The sequence below is a fragment of the Amblyomma americanum genome, chromosome 1, assembly GCF_052857255.1.
Source record: "Amblyomma americanum isolate KBUSLIRL-KWMA chromosome 1, ASM5285725v1, whole genome shotgun sequence".
NCBI classification, from domain to species: Eukaryota; Metazoa; Arthropoda; class Arachnida; order Ixodida; family Ixodidae; genus Amblyomma; species Amblyomma americanum.
The window spans coordinates 222,123,691-222,141,921 of NC_135497.1; the positions used below are offsets into that span (position 1 = coordinate 222,123,691).

Below are 18,231 nucleotides of genomic sequence, written 5' to 3' on the forward strand. Positions count from 1 at the left end.
TCTCTTAATTTATACATATGTTCGACAAAATAATCACATACCAATCGTGCATCCAAGTTACAATGTCTAAAAGCCATTCTACTCCTCCAAATGCTGTGAAGGCCCAATAACATAATCTGGTCATACTGTGCAACAACACTTTCAGTGATCAGGTACCAAATTCCGCGCGGTGTCAATGGCAAGTCTTTTTTAGGGTTCTTTGCAAAACATCCCAGTAAAACACCGCATCCCAACAATCCAGGAACACGTGTTCTACCGTCTCTGGCTTTCTACACGAGACAGTTTGAGCCCCAAGGAAGAAAAAGGCCCTTTTCCTCTAGCCATGTTTTTACTGGTAGGGTTCCTGTATGCAATTTGAAAAAGAATGCTTTAACGCCAGGCGCAACAGTCATCTTTTTAACTCGCCTGAGAACGTCTTTTCCGGGGCCTTCACAGTATAAGGTCCTGTACACTGCAGCTGGAAACAACTGCTCAACAAGATCCTTGGATAGCCGCTTCGGCGTTACACTCGCTAAGAACTCTAGAGAAAACCGCACTTGCAAAAACACGAATGACCAGACCACCTCTCGCAGGAAGCGAGACACTGTGTACCTCCCAGAATTGCACGAAGGGACAATGAATTCTGGTAGTGCACTAGATAGCATGGTTTGTATGAATGTTCGCAAGAAGGCGTCATTTTGGTCACGCAAGAAACAAAACCTTAAAACCACCTGCCGTACATATATATGCATAAAAGACAGTCCTCCGACCTTTACTCTCCGGAACAGAATATCTCTGCGAATTCTTTCCCAATTGAAAACCCAAATGAAAACAGCAAAAACTCGATGGAACCTTTGGATATTTTTTCGTGCAAAATATAATTCTTGGAGTAAATACATGATCCTTGCAACAAGAAAGGTGTTACATAAAGTTGCACGAGCGAAAATGGAAAGGTTACGGCCCATCCACCCTTGCGTCCTGCCCCGCATTTCTTCTGCTTTTCATTCCAGTAATTGGTATTCTCCCCATATTTGTCCAGCTGAACTCCCAAATAAACTCCGGGAGTTGTAGCCCATCGGACCCCGCAGAACAATTCTGGCTCTAAGTCAAATTGTCCATGCCAGACTCCGAGACATTTGTCTAGATTAACAGCGCTGCCAGTTTGCCTGCAAAACCTTTCAGTTATTTGTAACGCGTCTACAACACTTTAGTGGTCTTCACAAAAGAGCGCTACGTCATCAGCGTATGCCTGTATCCTCACCTCACACGCTGCCAACCTAAAACCTCGGATGTTCCCACTCGCAGTTCTCATCCTAGAAAAACGCACCAAATAAATTGCAAAAAGGAGAGGGGACAGTGGACATCCTTGTCGAACAGATGCCCTTACATCAGTTCTTTCAGGTAACATTGTTTATCATAAGGCGTGTCGAGCAACATGCATAAGCCATTTTTATCCCTTTGAGAACAACTGAACCAATATGTTCCAACAAACAGTAGAGTATTTCATGAGACACGCGATCGAACGCTTTTTTCAAAGTTAATTTGAACCATAGCCACTTTCTTATTTAGAGCATCGCAGCACTCGAGCACGCAGCGTGCTACATGAATATTTTTAAATATGCTTCTGGTTTTTATACCACACGTTTGGTGAGGGCCAACAATATCCTTTATGACGTATTGCAATCGCTTAGCTAACGCTTTCATCAGAATTTTATAATCAACATTTGTTAACGTGATCGGTCTATACCCTAATACCTTTACCAGCTTGGCTGGGTCATCTGTCTTCGGAATTAAGACCATATGGGCACTGTTAAATGAAGGTGGCAGCCTACCGACCTCAAAGCATTCCTTGAAAACCTGATAAAGCATAGCGGCAAGGTCATATTTAAAGCTCTTATAAAAGGCCGCACTCAAACCATCAGGTCCCGGCGACTTTCCGGCATTCAGATCATCAATTGCTGTCACTATTTCCTCAATACTTTATTCGTCCTGTAGTTCTTCAGTGATCTCATTTCCTAATATTGGCATAAGTGAAAAAAAATTTTCCCGAAACCCTTCTTGACTTGGTGCTTTGCTTGCAAACAGCTCACGGTAATGTTCCACGAATGCACTCGAAATTCCAGTTTGATCGCTCATGATCTGCCCTTTTTATTCGATAACTGAGATCTCGTTCGAGCGCACGTATTGCTTTTCATCTGAGAGCGCGCGTTATTTTGGCGTTTCGCCAGTAAGCCATTTTTCCGTGCGTGCTCTTATCGCTGCCCCTCTGTACTTCTGAGCATCTTAAGCTTCTAGCCTAACTTTGACGCCCTTTATAACACGCATGAACATGCCAGGCGTTTGTTCCTCTTCGCACCCTAAATTTTCCAGAAGCTCTCGCAGTTCCTTTTCTTCTTTGTTTTCCTCATACTTTATTATGCTTGAACGCTCAATGTCATGAATTTTCACCTCCTGCTTAAAGCCTTCCCAAGAATCAATACATCCTGCTTCACTATTATTAAACATATTCATGCTTTCCTTAACTTTTCTTTAAAATATGTCATCTTCAATAAGCCTTGAGTTTAGCTTCTCCATATCCAAGTTCATTTTTGTTTTACGCTGCTTCCTTCCTCCCAAAGTTACTGTAACTAGGCAGTGGTAGGTAAAGGACACTTGCTTCGCTTCATACTGCTCACAGGAAGGCGACAACTCCGGCGACACATATATTCTGTCGAGTCGTGCGTGGCTACTTCTTTGAAAATGCGTAAAATGCACATATTTGACTTTTCGCCAGGTCCATTACGTCCTCTAAGCTGCACTCGTTCAGGACACTCTTCAATAAATCCGCACTCAGGTCTTTTACATTCTTTCCATTTGAACGATCTTTAGGGTCCAAAACACAATTTAAATCACCCATTATTATGAGCACTCGACTGCACTCAAGGAACGAAGCTAACTGTTCAAAATTCCGCGGCGTTCCTTTTGTATCGTAGGAGCATACAGGACGACAACCCTCACCACGAGTGTTTCGTATGTGAAGTCACACACGATAAACCGTCCCCTTGCACAAGTTATTATTTGCTCCTCTACTATGCCTATGTTTTTTTATCAGGAAAAGACAGCATTCCGCCGACAAACCAGCCGCACGGCTTACACAAACATTGAATCATGACCGAAAAACAAGCACAATGATATCTGTTTCCTGGTCATCCTCAACTTTTCTTCCTTGAATAGCCGCGATATCTGGATCTAACTCGCCGAACAGTCTGTTCAACTGCACTTGCTTACGCTTCGAGGCAAGTCCTCGTGCGTTCAGAGTGCCAACTTTTAGCGGTTTCTTCAAGTAAGCCATAGCGTACACACAGCAAACAAACGGTTCTTATAACGCTCACTGCTTCGGTCTCTCGTCGCGAGCGAGCGACGAGGACCCTGACAAGGCTAACTTGCCTTTCTTGGCTCCCTCCCCTCTCCAATGCCTTACTAGCCGACGAAGCTCTCGGTCCGTGGCCGGTGCCTTTTCGTTGTCACGAGGTCGCTTAATGGAAGCGACTGTCGCACCCATCGGCGCCACGGAGTCATGGCTGCCTGTAGTGCCCTCTTTCGTTGGCTCTTCTGGCGGCGGAGCAGCATCCGCCTTCTTGCCAGTCGTTTCTGCAGCGGGGTCCCCTTGTGACTTCTCGTTGCCAGCAGGAAGCTCCGGCTGCTGGAAAGCAGGGCCGTCCCTGATTCCTGAAGGGGGCCGGGCTCCGGCGTTCTCCAGTTCCTCTTGGTCCATAAGCAGCTCGCTTCCGTCGTCTTGCGGCGGAGCAGTACCCGTGGCCACACACGCGTACGTGCGGACGCATCCTTCCCGTTCGTGTCCGAAAGACCGACACAAACTGAACCTCGGCATGCGGCAGTCGTGTCGAATATGTCCCTTCCTCTTGCACCGTAGGCATATTGGTGGACGTCCAGGCATCACCACTAACACTCGCCCTCCGTAAAACTTGAACATGTGGGGTAAATTATCGATAGAGAGCCCCTCCTTCAGAACCATACGCACCAGCCGGGTTGTCAACTTGGCGACTTCGAAACCCGGACTGTTCCACTGCTGACGAGTGACATCTGTCACTTCTCCGAAGTCTTCAAAAGCCTTCTGCACAGCCTCATTCGACCCATAGAAGGGCACCCAGTGCACCCTGAAGGCCAACTCACGTTGTTGGGTTCAAACTGCACAATAGCGTTTTTTCACTTCTATTGATCCTTCTGTCAGCAGTCGTTCCTTCGCTTCTGCAGTTTTTAGCTTCAACATCCACACATGCGACATGTGAAAGGGCCCAATGCCAGCCACGAAGGGTAGAACACCGGCAGTGTCCAATAGCTGGCGAAAATCCTGTATGCGACAAGGCCGCCCGGCAATATCACAGTGAAGGAAAACCGTAGTTTTCATGGCGTATCCCGTAGGCAGCGTAGGTAAAACTAAGCGATAGCCCACTGGTGGGCGTCGCTCACTGAAACCTCGGCCAGGCATGACCGATAACGAAGCGCGCTCAGAGCTTCCCGTCACACGTCCGTACGCTGCGGCGGCCGGATGCGGAATCACAGTTACACCATGAGACCGCACCTTCCGACGCCGGGAATCGAGCCCGGGCCTCCTGTGTGAGAGCCAGTTATCCTAGACAATGGACCACGCCGGAACGAGGCGAAGTGGTGCGAGCGGGTGCCCAAGAAACGTCCAATTCAGTTTAAGTGGTGAAAAGAAAACAAAAGGAAAAAGCGCAGGTCTCGCCGAGATTTTAACTGGGATCGCTGGAATGAGAGTCTAGAGTGCTAACCATTACACCATGACACCGCACCTTCCGACGCCGGGAATCGAATCCGGGCCTCCTGGGTGAGAGCCAGGTATCCTAGCCACTAGACCACTTTGTTTTCTTTAGTGCCGATTTTGACACGTAAACAAAATTAAAAAAGAATAAAAACACCTCAGCCCAATTCGGCCCGTACACGATGGTTTAAACTCTTTTCAATACAGTCAAGTCATCTGGTACAGAGACCCATTCAGGCTGTTCAGCTCGTGCCCGGTACACTTCTCTCAGGCACACGACACTTGCTATGACGTTTTCTCGCACAGAATGCACGTTTTCATCGGCATACCGCACCTGCATTCTGCTTTTCCACAAGCTTTGGAGGCTTAGCAGCATGATTAAGTCATTGGGCACTCCTGTTTCATTTTGAATTCGCGTAGGGGTCCAGGGTAAGATCATTTTTAATAGTTCTTGGAGGGCGTCTCAGTGAAAGACGGGGTCCCAACACACAAGAATACACGCTCTATCGTCTCGGGCTTCTTGCATAGCATACAGTTGTCCAGGGGACGGAAATCCCCTTTTCGTTCAGCCATGTTTCAACAGGCAGCGTATTTGAATGTAATTTGTAGAAAAACGCTTACATAGATGGATTAACTGGCATTCTTTTGACTTGTTTTAAAACATCCTGTCCTGGACTCCCACGGTGCAGGCTTCGGTAAAGAGGAATTGGCACCATAACATCCACTAAGGCCGTATACAACTTTTTCTTTTAAACTTTACACAAGTAGTCAAGAGAAAACCGCACCTGCAGAAGCCTGAACGAGAGTACAACCTCTCTCATGTACCCCACTACGGAACCACGCATATTCTCACTCGAAGACACCACAATTTCAGGAAGCAGCCTCTGCAATCGCAGCTGAATAACAGTCCGCAAAAAGCTGTCCGACTGGTCATGAAGAAACATGAATCGTGATACACCCTGGCGCGAAAACAAATGAACAAGACCAAGGCCACCACCTTTGACAGAAATAAACATATTGGTGCGACTGGTTCGCTCCCATGTCGACGTTCGTATAAAAACAGCACAGACGCGGTGAATTCTTTGAATATTGGCTCGGGATGCACTGAACACGTTAATTAGGTACCATATCTTGGACGCAAGTAAAATTTTACAGACAGAGCAGAGCGAAAACATCTATAGCTGCCTCCCTTGCCACGAGTCTGCCTTCTCCTTCGCCCTTGACGCTTCATCGTTCCATCTGTCATTGGGATCCCGATAACATTCTAGAGGCACGCCAAGATAGCGCTTTGGCACTTTTGACCACTGCGACCGACAGAAGAGTTCCGGGCCATCGTCCCAATTACCGTGCCACAACACACAGCTCTTGTCCCAGTTTATCAGGCAGCCAGTTTGTTGACAGTATTTTCGACTAGGTTGGTAACTTCAGCAACGCTCTCCTTGTTTAAGCAAAAAATGGCAATATCATCTGCGTAGGCAAGAACTTTCATAAGGGATGATTGGAGTTGAAGGCCAGAAATAAGATTACTGTTAATTATGGCCAAGCAGAGTGTCTCTATGTAAGTTGCGAACAGTAGGGGCGAAAGAGGGCATCCCTGCCTCACAGAAGAATGCACTTCTAGTCGCTCTGTGAACTCGCTATTTACGATTACTCGTGTGCTGCAGTTCCCATAGGGTATTCTCACGCCTTCCGCTACAATGCGCCTTATGTTCAAATGATCAAGAATGCAAAAAAGAACGTCTTGTGAAACACGATCGAAGGCCTTCGCAAGGTCCAGCTGAATCATTGCAATGCGCTCCACAACGGCGTCACAACATTCCAGTATGCTACGTGCAACGTCTATATGTCGCGGTACTGCGTCCTTTGATGTCACAGGTCTGGTGTAGCCCAACCAATGTTTTGATTACGCCCTGTAATCTCTTTTCAAAAACTTTCATATATATCTTGTAACCTACGTTGGTGAGGCTTATCGGCCGATAACAGCGCACCAACAAGCACTTCTCCGGATCATCTGTTTTGGGTATCAGGACAATGTGTGAAGTAGTAAAAGACAGTGGAACTTTTTTCCGCTCGTACGCCTCCGCGAGCACATTGATCAGTAAGGGAGCTATCATGCATTTGAATTCTTTGTAGAAACCGGCGCATACTTCATGTGGGCCACGTGCTTTTCCTCTTTGCAATTCATCTATTGCGGATTCAATTTCTCCGACACTAATGGGCATCTCAAGGTGCACCTTCTCTTCATCCTCGAGTCTAGACAATAAGGGCAAAAAACGTACCGATATCCTTCATCCATCTCACGCCTTTGACCCAGAAAGTCGTTGAAGTGGTCCATTATAACCTTCTGGATAACTTTCGTATCGATAGAAACTTCAACCCCGTGCCTTATCTGCGTAATTTCTTTGTGACGAATGTAATGTTTTTCGTCGGACAATGCTCGTTTAGTCGGCGTTTCACCGGTCCACAATTTCTCGGACCCAGAGCGAATGACGACTGCTTTGTATCTGTCGTTGTCTATTTGTTCAAGCTGGCGTTTTACTGCCCTTAATTCTTTCAACAAATGGCCGGGACTCACAACTTTCCATGCAGGTAAGGTATTTTAACTGCTCATTCAATTCAGTTTCCTTTTCCTTCTCTGTATGCCTATTAAGACAACTCTTTTCTATTGCATTACGTTTCACCCATTCCTTGAAATCTTCGCACTGAACAGCCAAGTTCTCAGGTTGTATCTCTAACAGTCGGTGCAGTTCGTTTGTAGTTTCATTTATGAAATCTTCGTCTTCCAACAGCTTTGCATTAAATTTTCACAAGTGCCAGTTAAAGGACGTATGTTTTTTTGGCGCCAAAGGTTGAGATTACGAGGCAGTGGTCACTGAATGCAACAGGTTGAACTTCATACTTTATGCAGAGATGCAAGAGTTCCGTATATACATACAGCCTATCCAACCTAGCATGACTTTCACGCTTAAAGTGTGTATATTTAGGGCTATTACCGTAAGTAAACATTTCATCAATGTCTTCTAAACAATGGTCGCGCACAATACTGTTCAATAATTGACCACTTTTTTCGCGCACCGGCAAGCGCTTCATACGGTCCGCCGCAACACACAGTTGAAATCACCCAACACCAGAAGTGTTCTGTCACAAACAAAATTATGTTCTAGACGATTGAAGAACTCTTGGCGTTTGGATTCTACGATTGGTGTATACACGCAGATCACTCGCCAACACAGATAAGAAAAAGTGAAATCAACGACAAGAAGACGTCCACTGGTACAAGCGAAAACAGACTACAATATAGCCTAGACTGTTGCGCATAAACACAGCGCACCCACCCAAGGTGCCAACAGAGTGACAAACACTAAAGACTGGACACTAAAGTGGGACACCATACGATCAGTAGCTTCCTCACTTTCTATTTTCGTCTCCTGGACAGCCACTATGTCAAGCACGTTGTCAGCAAGTAGGCGAATCAGCGTTTCCCAGCTGATAGACCAGCAGCTTCCTGGCTGACGTCCATGGCATCGGTGTGGTTGGCCTCCACACTCTCCGGAGCTTCGACCGCGGCATTTGTCACGTTTCCCGCCTTGTCATCACTTTCTTCATGAGGTTGAAGACCCGCAGCTTCACTAGGTTTGACAGCACTGCTTGTCGTCGCACTCTTTTTCGATAGAGGCGTCAGCGACGGTGCCTTTTGAGCCAAAACTTGGCCAGTTGCTCTGGCTGCCTCCTCTGCATCCGCCTCGCCCATCAGCAACTCAGATGAGTCTGAACTGTTCCCGGGGCCGGCAATGCTCGCGTAAGTACGCGCACACTGGCCGTCTTCATGCCCGAACCATCGGCCGGCACCACACCGAGGGACCCGACACTCTTTGCGGATATGGCCTGTACCTCGACAGCGGAGGCACAACGGAGGCCTGCCCGGCACGACAACCAGCGCTAACTCCCCTCCGACGTTGAGATGATGCGGCAAGTCGTCAAGCTTCACGCCAGCTTTCAACTTCATTGTGACGAGTCTGGTGGTTGAGCCCTTCTCCAACACACCATGTACAGTCTAGCGTGATTTGAAGGTTATCGCGCGAGCGTCGACCGAGAACAGGAACAGCGTCATGGCCCAGAATACTCTGTTGTGGCGAGGGAAGTAACAGGTCAGCTTCTCTCACTCTCTTTGCTGTTCCTTAACCAGCGTCACTCCCTTCTAGGCAAGCAGCTTTTTAAGTATCTTATTTTGCTCCATCTAACAGGCAGTGATGGTATTGCGCGCAACGTATTCTTCGGTACTATCTGGAATTGGACGCTACGAAGGTGTATCTGGCGTGTGTAACACCAGTTATAGCCTTACGCAAAAATCTTTTTCGAAATTTCATCGGCGGACACAGACAGTATGACGAGGCGATGTTGAGAAGGCATATCTTTTGCAACTAGGTAAGTCGTTCAAATGAAGCAGTACTAAGGATTAGCTTTACCAAATCTTTCCCACCAATTTTGTTATCGTCCGTGAAGATAAGTCTTAACAAAGTCCACACTCCACTGCAAAGAATGGAAAGCTTAGAATGGAGAGGAAGGGCGGTAAATTCCTCGCTAGGGTGATGGTTGTAGCATGGAACAGTGAACGAGGGAGAGAAGAAGGCGAAATCGTGACTTTCATTGCTCCAAAACCGGCCGCTAGGCGCCTGGAACGCTAGTTCCGTCGACACTCGCGTGATAACCTTCAATTCGCGCTCGACTGTACTCGACAGCGCTCACGGGCCACTTCAGAGACTTTTCCGTACGGCGCGAAGGCGACACGCACGTTCTCGTCAGGCACGTTGTAAAGCAGCCATTGCAGCTTCAAACGCACGTCCTGTTTTGCAGGGTCAATCACCAGGCAGCGCCGTTCTTTCACACGCAGTTCACCGATGCCGGCAATCTTCTTCACTGTTTCGGGTTCCTCGAATGTGAAGGCCCAGACATGGCTCATGCGATACGCCCCCAGGGCGATAACGTCCGGGAGCAACGAATGCTGAGCTAACGCGTCCCGAAAATCTTTCTCGCGATACGGCCGGGCCATGATATCCGCGTGCAAAAAAACTATCCAAAACGTAACGCCCTGTAGGCAGCCCTGATAAAACAACCTGATACGTACTTCCTTGTTCAGAAGACCTGTTTCCGCGGCCAGACATGGCCACTGTAGCTGCTCCAACGTAGCCCGTCATCGCTCGTCCGAAACGCTCGGTGGCCGGAAGTCGAATCTACCCACTAGACCACGCTGGAACGAGGCGAAGCGGTGCAAGCGGGTGCTCAAGAAATGCACAAGGCAGTTTAAGTGGTGAAAAGGAAAAAGGCGCAGGTCTCACCGAGATTTGAACTGGGATCGCTGGAATCAAAGTCCAGAGTGCTAACCATTACACCCTGAGACTTTTTTTTCTTTATTGCCCTGAGACACACAAGCAACAAATGATAAAAGCACCTCAGCTACACTTGAGTAGGTGAGGAGGAATTAAAATCTTTTCAAAATAACCAAATCATAAAACACAGAAACCCACTCTGGTAGGTCAGGCTTAACCCTGAAAGCTTCGCGTAAACAGCACTCTCAATGAAGTTTCTACGTGCTGAGCGAATGTTGACATCTGCGTATCGCACCTGCATTCGCGTTTTCCACGGACCGTGGAGGCCGAGAAGCATAATCAAATCATAGGGCATTTCCTCATTTTCGACTGGGAGCAATCGGATTCCATAAGGGTGTAAAGGAAGATCTTCTTTAATCGTTCTTTGGAGGACATCCCAAAGAAATATAGGGTCCCAGCACTCTAAGAAAACGTGCTCGATCGTTTTAGGTTTTTTACACAACAAACAATTCGTCGTCCATGGCACGAAGATCCCTTTATCATTCAGCCATGTTTTAACAGGGAGTGTATTAGTATGGTGTTTGAAAAAGAATGTTTTAACTCCTGACCTAACGGGCATCCTATTAACTCGCTTTAAAACATCTTGCCCATGGCCTCCACGGTGAGGTGACCAGTAGAAAGGTACCGGCAGCGTCACATTAACCAGGTCTTTGCTCAATTTTTTTCTTCGTGACATAGCATAGGTACTCTGGGGAGAAACGAACATCCAACATCTTACACGACAGAACAATCTCGCGAAAGTAGCCAGTCACAGCACATTTCATGTTTTCGCATGACACTATTCTTCCAGGCAGCAGCCTGTGCAAACACACTTGCATACCCATTCTTAGAAAAACATCACTTTGATCACGGAGGAAATAAATCGCCAAACAACTTGACGCAAAAACACGTGTGCCAGCCCAAGCCCTCCGCTTTTGACAGTACGGAACAAATTCGTTCAGCTGGTTTTCTCCCATGTCGATGTCCAAATAAAAACGGCAAAAACGCGGTGTATTTTTTGAATAGCTGTCCGCGATGCACACAATACATTCATAAGGTACCACAGCTTTGAAATCAGAAAAACATTGCAAATAGAAGCACGAGAAAACATAGATAGTTGTCTTCCCTGCCACGCATCGGCTTTCTCATTTGCTCTGAAAGTTTCTTCTGTCCAATGCGGACTGGGATCCCGATAGCAATCTAACGGCACGCCTAGGTACCGTGCTGGCAAGGTGGACCATCGCAGCCTACAGAATAATTCTGGTGCAGCGTCCCCATAACTGTACCAAAACCCAGAGCTCTTATCCCAATTTAGCTTACATCCAGTTTGATCACAGAATTTTTGCACGACACTCGTCACTTCTCAGATGCTCCCCTATTTGAGCAAAACACTGCTATATCATCAGCATATGCCAGCATTTTAATATATGCTGACTGAAGCTTGTAACCCGTGATGTGGTCGTTTATGATCGATAAGCAAAGTGGCTCTAACTAAATTGCAGAAAGCAGGGTTGAAAAGCGGGCAGCCATGCCTAACCGATGAACGTACTGCGATGCTATCAGTGAGATCTCCATTAACTATATTTCTGGTCTTGCAGTTTGTGTAAGCCATTTTAACACCTTCCTCTATCACACTACCAAGGTTACAGTCCCCGAGCAAAGCAAAAAGAATCTCATGGGAAAGCCGGTCAAAGGCCTTCGCAAAGTCTAACTGCATCATAGCCATCTGACCATCAACCACGTCAACACATTCTAATATGGTTCTTGCAGCATGCGTATTTGTGGCAATGCTCCGACCTTTGATGCCACATGTCTGATGAGGCCCAACCAGTTTGGTGATAACCCTCTGCATTCTTTCTGCTAAAATGTTCATGTACACTTTATAGTCCACGTTGGTGAGACTAATCGGTCGATATGAGCCAACCAACATTCGTTTCTCTGGGTCATCAGTCTTGGGGATTAATACTATGTGGGAGGTAGAGAAGGACAAGAGAACTTTTTTTCGTTCATAGGCTTCCGTAATCACATGGAGCAAAAACTGTATTTAAAGCGAAACGCCCTGTAGATAAGCCTGGTAGAACAACCTGGTAGTCACTTTCCTTTTCCGCAGTCCTGTTACCACGGCCAGACATGGCCGCCGAAGCCACTCCTACGGAGCCCGTCATTATACGTCCGTTCACAAGCGTGGCTGGAAGCTGAATCATCCATTACACCATGAGACCGCACCTTCCGACGCCGGGAATCGAACCCGGACCTCCTGGGTGAGAGTTAGGTATCCTAGCCACTAGACCACGCCGGAACGAAGGGAAGCGGTGCAAGCGGGTGCACAAGAAACGTCCAAGGCAGTTTAAGTGGGAAAAATAAAAAAAGGGCAAGCCTCACCGAGATTTGAACTCGGTTCGCTGGATTCAGAGTCTAGAGTGCTAACCATTACACAACAAGACTATTTTGTCTTTATTGCCGGCTTGGCGGAAATCAAGATTACTATACATGTAATGTTAAATTACGTCCTCCCACATTGGGCGGAGCGTTCATTAAAAACGTTTCAAGTTTGCAAGTTCTTTCATTATATAAATCCATTCTGGGGGGTCATTTTGGGACTTGGGTGCCATCTCTGACATATAAAATGCTCTCAATAAATACTGCCGCGCAGGGCGAATATCAATGTCTGCATTCCGTACTGCCATGCGCACTTTCCACAAACTGTGCAGGCCCAGTAGCATGACCACATCTAGAGGTATGCTACCAAGATTTTGGACAGGTAGAAAACGGTTGCCACGAGGTGACAACGGGAGGTCCTTTTATAAGGTTCTTTGAAAGATATAGGAAAGGATATATGATATAGGAATACGGCATCCCAACACTCGACGAAGATATGTTCTGTCGTCTCTGGCCTTCAACACAGTAGACAGTTTGTAGACCACGGAACAAAGATTCCCTTAGCTTCAAGCCAGGGTTTCACCAGCAGTGTATTGATGTGGAGCTGAAAGAAGAATATTTTGGCTGAAGAATGAATTGGCATCTTTTTAACTCTTTTTAGGACGTCTCCTCCTGGACCTGGACTGTATATGGAACGATACAAAGGCCTCGGATGTTCCTAAAACCTCGGATGTTCCCACTAGCAGTTCTCATCCTAGAAAAAGGCTCCAAATAAATTGCAGAAAGGAGGGGGGACAGTGGACATCCTTGTCGCACAGATACCCTTACATCAATTCTTTCATATAACAGTTTGTTTATCATAAGGCGTGTCGAGAAACATGCATAAGCCATTTTTATCCCTTTGAGAACAACTGAATCAATACCAATATGTTCCAACAAACAGTAGAGTATTTCATGAGACACGCGATCGAAAGCTTTTTCAAAGTAAATTTGAACTATAGCCACTTTCTTATTTACAGCATCGGAGCACACGAGCACGCTGCGTGCTACATTATTGTTTTTAAAAATGCTTCTGGTTTATATTCCACACGTTTGGTGAGGTCCTACAACATCCTTTACGACGCATTGCAATCGCTTTGCTAACAGTTTCATCAGAATTTTATAATCAACGTTTGTTAACGTGATCGATCTATATCCTGTAACCTATACCAGCTTGGCTGAGCCATCTGTCTTAGGAATTAAGACCGTATGGGCACTGTTCAACGAAGGTGGCAGCCTACCGACCTCAAAGCATTCCTTGAAAAGCTTATAAAGAATAGTGGCAAGGTCATATTTAAAGCTCTTATAAATGGCCGCACTCAAACCGTGAAGTCCCGGCGACTTTCCGGCATTCAGTTCATCAATTGCTGTCACTATTTCCTCAATACTTAATTCGTTCTGTAGTTCTTCAGTCATCTCATTTCGTAATATTGGCATAAGTGGCAAAAAGGTCTCCCGAAACCCTTCTTCACTTGGTGCTTTGTTTACAAACAGCTCACGGTAATGTTCCACGAATGCACTCGATGTTCCAGTTTCATCGCTAAGGATTTACCCTTTGTATTCGATAACTGAGATCTCGTTCGAACGCGCGTATCGCTTTTCATCTGAGAGCGCGCGTTTTGTTGGCGTTTCGCCAGTAAGTCATTTTTCCGTGCGTGCTCTTATCGCTGCCCCTCTGTATTTCTGAGCATCTAAAGCTTCTAGCCTAACTTTGACGCCCTTTATATTATGCATGAACATTCCCGGCGTTTGTTCCTCTTCGCGCCCTAAATTCGCCAGAAGCCCTCGCAGTTGCTTCTTTTTTTCCCTCATACTTTATTATGCTTGAGCGCTCAATGGCATGAATTTGCACCTCCTGCTTAAAGCGTTCCCAAGAATCAATACATCCTGCTTCACTATTATTAAACATATCCATGCTTTCCTTAACTTTTCTTAAAAATATCGCGTCTTCTATAAGCCTTGAGTTCAGCTTCCACATATTCCAGTCCATTTGTTTTACGCTGCTTCCTTCGTCCCAAAGTTAGCGTAAATAGTATGCAGTGGTCACTAAAGACACTTGCTTCACTTCATACTGCTTACAAGAAGGCGAAAACTCCGGCGGCGCATACACCATGAGACCGCACCTTCCGACGCCGAGAATCGAACCCGGGCCTCCTTGGTGAGAGCCAGGTATTCTAGCTACTAGACCACGCCAGAACGAGGGGAAGCGGTGCAAGCGGGTGCACAAGAAACGTCCAAGGCAGTTTAAGTGGGAAAAATAAAAAAGGGCAGGTCTCGCTGAGAGTTGAACTGGGTTCGCTGGATTCAGAGTCCAGAGTGCTAACCATTAAACCACGAGACTTTTTTGTCTTTATTGCCGGCTTGTCGAAAATCAAGATTGCTATACATGAAATGTTAAATTCCGTCCTCCCACATTGGACGGAGCGTTCATTAAAAACGTTTCAAGTTTGCAAGTTCGTTCATTATACAAATCCATTCTGGGAGGTCATTTTGGGACTTGGGTGCCATCTCTGACATATAAAATGCTCTCAATAAATACTGCCGCGCAGGGCGAACATCAATGTCTGCATTCCGCACTGCCATGTGCCCTTTCCACAAACTGCAGGCCCAGTAGCATGACCATATCTAGAGGTATGCTACCAAGATTTTGGACGGGTAGAAGACGGATGCCACGAGGTGACAACGGGAGGTCCTTTTTAAGGTTCTTTGAAAGATATCTCACAGGAATACGGCATCCCAACACTCGACGAAGATATGCTCTGTAGTCTCTGGCCTTCAACACAGTAGACAGTATGTAGACCACGGAAACAGGCACACGTCTCCGGGTCATGATGAGGTGACCTATGACGCCATTGCAAAGCTACCCCACACCTCCCGTCTTCGACTCCAGGAGTATTACAATTCTTCCTGGATGGCTGGTGAGGTCCCCACGGAATGGAAGCTGGCGAAAATCGTGCCCGTTTTGAAACCCTGTAAGCAGCCAACAAGCTACGCATCATTCCGGCCCATTGCCCTACTGAGCTGCGTAGGTAAGCTCATGGAGCGCATGATCTGCAAGCGCATAACTTGGTTCCTAGAAAGCCGAAATGAGTTCCCCCAAGAAATGAACGGGTTCCGTCAAAACAGGTCTGCGACTGACAATATCATCGCCCTCGTCTCATCAATTGAGGAGTACCTTCATGCTGGGTACATCCCAACAGCCGTTTTCCCAGACATCAAGGCCGCTTTTGACTCCGTCTTTCACCATGCAATTCTCGCAGCCTTTGGCAGTCTTGGCCTTGGAGGAAGGCTATACAAGTGGATTGGGCTATATTGAAAAGAACGACAAATTTTTATTACCACTCCAAACGGTCCAACACGCTTTCACGCAGTGGAGAGGGGCGTACCACAGGGAGCGGTGCTCAGCCCTCTCCTGTTCAATATTGTCCTTATTCACATAAGAAGACACCTTCCGCGAGGGGTCCGCATAACAATTTATGCTGATGATATCTGCATCTGGACCGCGTCACGTTCGGGCTATATTACCCAGCAACGTCTTCAGAGAGCACTATTGCACATTTCGATGTACCTGGCTTCCAGAGGTCTTCGTCTCTCGCCAGAAAAGAGTGTTGCAATGGCGTTTACAAGAAAAACGATGACCCGATATCCGCTGCTCCTAGGCGGACGATCGCTGCCATATGTACGATCTCAGCGATTCCTGGGTGTTGTAATCGACTATAATCTGTCATGGTCACCTCAGATCAAAAAACTCCGTGCGAGGATTACTGCAGCATCGCAAGTGTTCAGGTTCATGGCGGGAACAAGGTGGGGTAGAAACTGCCAATCAATGCTTCTGCTTGAAAAAGCCTACGTTGAAGGAACCTTGCGCTACTGTCTACCAATGCTTCAAAGATTATCTACATCAAGCAATAAGACTCAATGCCGCACGGAACAACTGCCTGCGAATATGTCTTGGCCTCCCAAAGGGTTCCTCTGCATCAGGAACAGTAGCGGAGGCAGGATGTCTCCCACTAGAGGTAATTGCCGCCCAGGAAACTATGCGTACCCATCTCCGCCATGTCCGGCAAGGAAAGAAGCACTTCCTACACCGTGTCCACCTAACTCACAGCAACTCTAGCTTTGGCCAGGCAGTGCAGCTCCTGCCCCTTCCTACTATTAATCAGCCTCAGAAACTACTACCTCTGGCCTTTCCTCCATGGACACTCTCTCCTCTAAAGGTGAAGAAGTCTGTTCCAGGTGTGAATGCAAAGAGCCGCATGCCACAAGCAGCACTTCTGCAAGCTACTCTCGCCTACTTAATCGAAGAATATACGCAGCACACCCATATCTTCACCGATGGTTCAACTACTAAAGAAACTTCTTCTTGTGGCCTTTATGTGCCCTCAACAGGCCATGCCCTTTCTTACCGGCTGCAGCGGAGGACCTCCTCTACAACAGCTGAGCTTCATGGCATTAAGGAAGCTGTTTCTTACATCCTGCGCCAAACCGCCGGCCGTTGGGTTATCTTCACCGATTCAAAAGCATCTCTGCAGATCCTGGCCAACCTGCTGAAGAAAACGAATCACCAGCCAGTTTCCCTGGACATTGGGTATATCCATCATTTAGCTATTGCCGCAGGCCACTGCAGAACATTTCAGTGGGTACCTGCTCACTGTGGCATTATGGCTAATGAAAAAGCAGATGAAGCGGCCCGTAAGGGCCATCAACATCAGAGATACATTCGAAGTTTTCTCACGATATCTGATGCGTCCCAAATGGCTAAAAGTTTTGCGTACGAAGAAACGCATCGGCTTTGGAGTTTGCCGACACATCAGTACCAATTTCTTCACTCAATCGACCAACATCTTAGATCAAGACTCTCACCCAGAATTCCTCGACAACTCGAAACACTTTATCACCGACTTCGTCTGAATGCTGCATATACAAATGGCCTGCGATACCGTTTTGGACAAATGAACAGTCCGCATTATGACAACTGTGCTCCGATAGAAACTGTGGAACATATCCTGCTTGAGTGCCCTGCGTATGCTAACGAGCGTGCGTACTATGAACATTGCATGCAGAAGCTCTGCCCAGTGCCCCTAACAATGGACAAAGTTTTAGGCCCCTTAGCCTGCTTCAGGCAACAGAGACTTGCAATGAACTTTCTTTTTACATATTTAAAAGACATTGGACATCTCGATAAGCTCTAAATTCACTTGCAGGTTACCTTCATGCATTCTTCTTGCAGTGAACTTCGTCAGCCCATTCGTCGGACTAGGCACTCCATCATTTCATAGGTTACATCAATACTCGCCACTGCATCCTTAGTACCCATTTCATGGCTGCATTTTATCTTCGTTTTTTTTCCACCTCTTCCACGCTGCTCTCCTTCAGTCTTTATCTCCCAAATTCCCCTCCCTACGCAGAGTAGCATGCCAGCGATATTGAAACGCCGGCTAAATTCTCTGTTTCTTCTTTAAAGAGTCTCTCTCTCTCTCACGGAACAAAACTTCCCTTAGCTTCAAGCCAGGGTTTCACCGGCAGTGTATTGATGTGGAGCTGAAAGAAGAATGTTTTGGCTGAAGAACGAATTGGCATCTTTTTAACTCTTTTTAGGACGTCTCCTCCTGGACTTGCACTGTATATGGAACGATACAAAGGCATGGGCATCACTAAATCACATATATCCTTGTAAAATTGCTT

General features: G+C 46.8%; 1 non-coding gene across 1 annotated transcript; it reads right to left on the bottom strand.

The window, feature by feature from the left end:
- Positions 1–12,355: 12,355 nt before the first annotated feature.
- Positions 12,356–12,427, bottom strand: TRNAE-CUC (transfer RNA glutamic acid (anticodon CUC)). The gene has a single exon. It is a non-coding gene; the product is annotated as a tRNA-Glu (tRNA).
- Between the last annotated feature and the right edge of the window lie 5,804 nt (positions 12,428–18,231).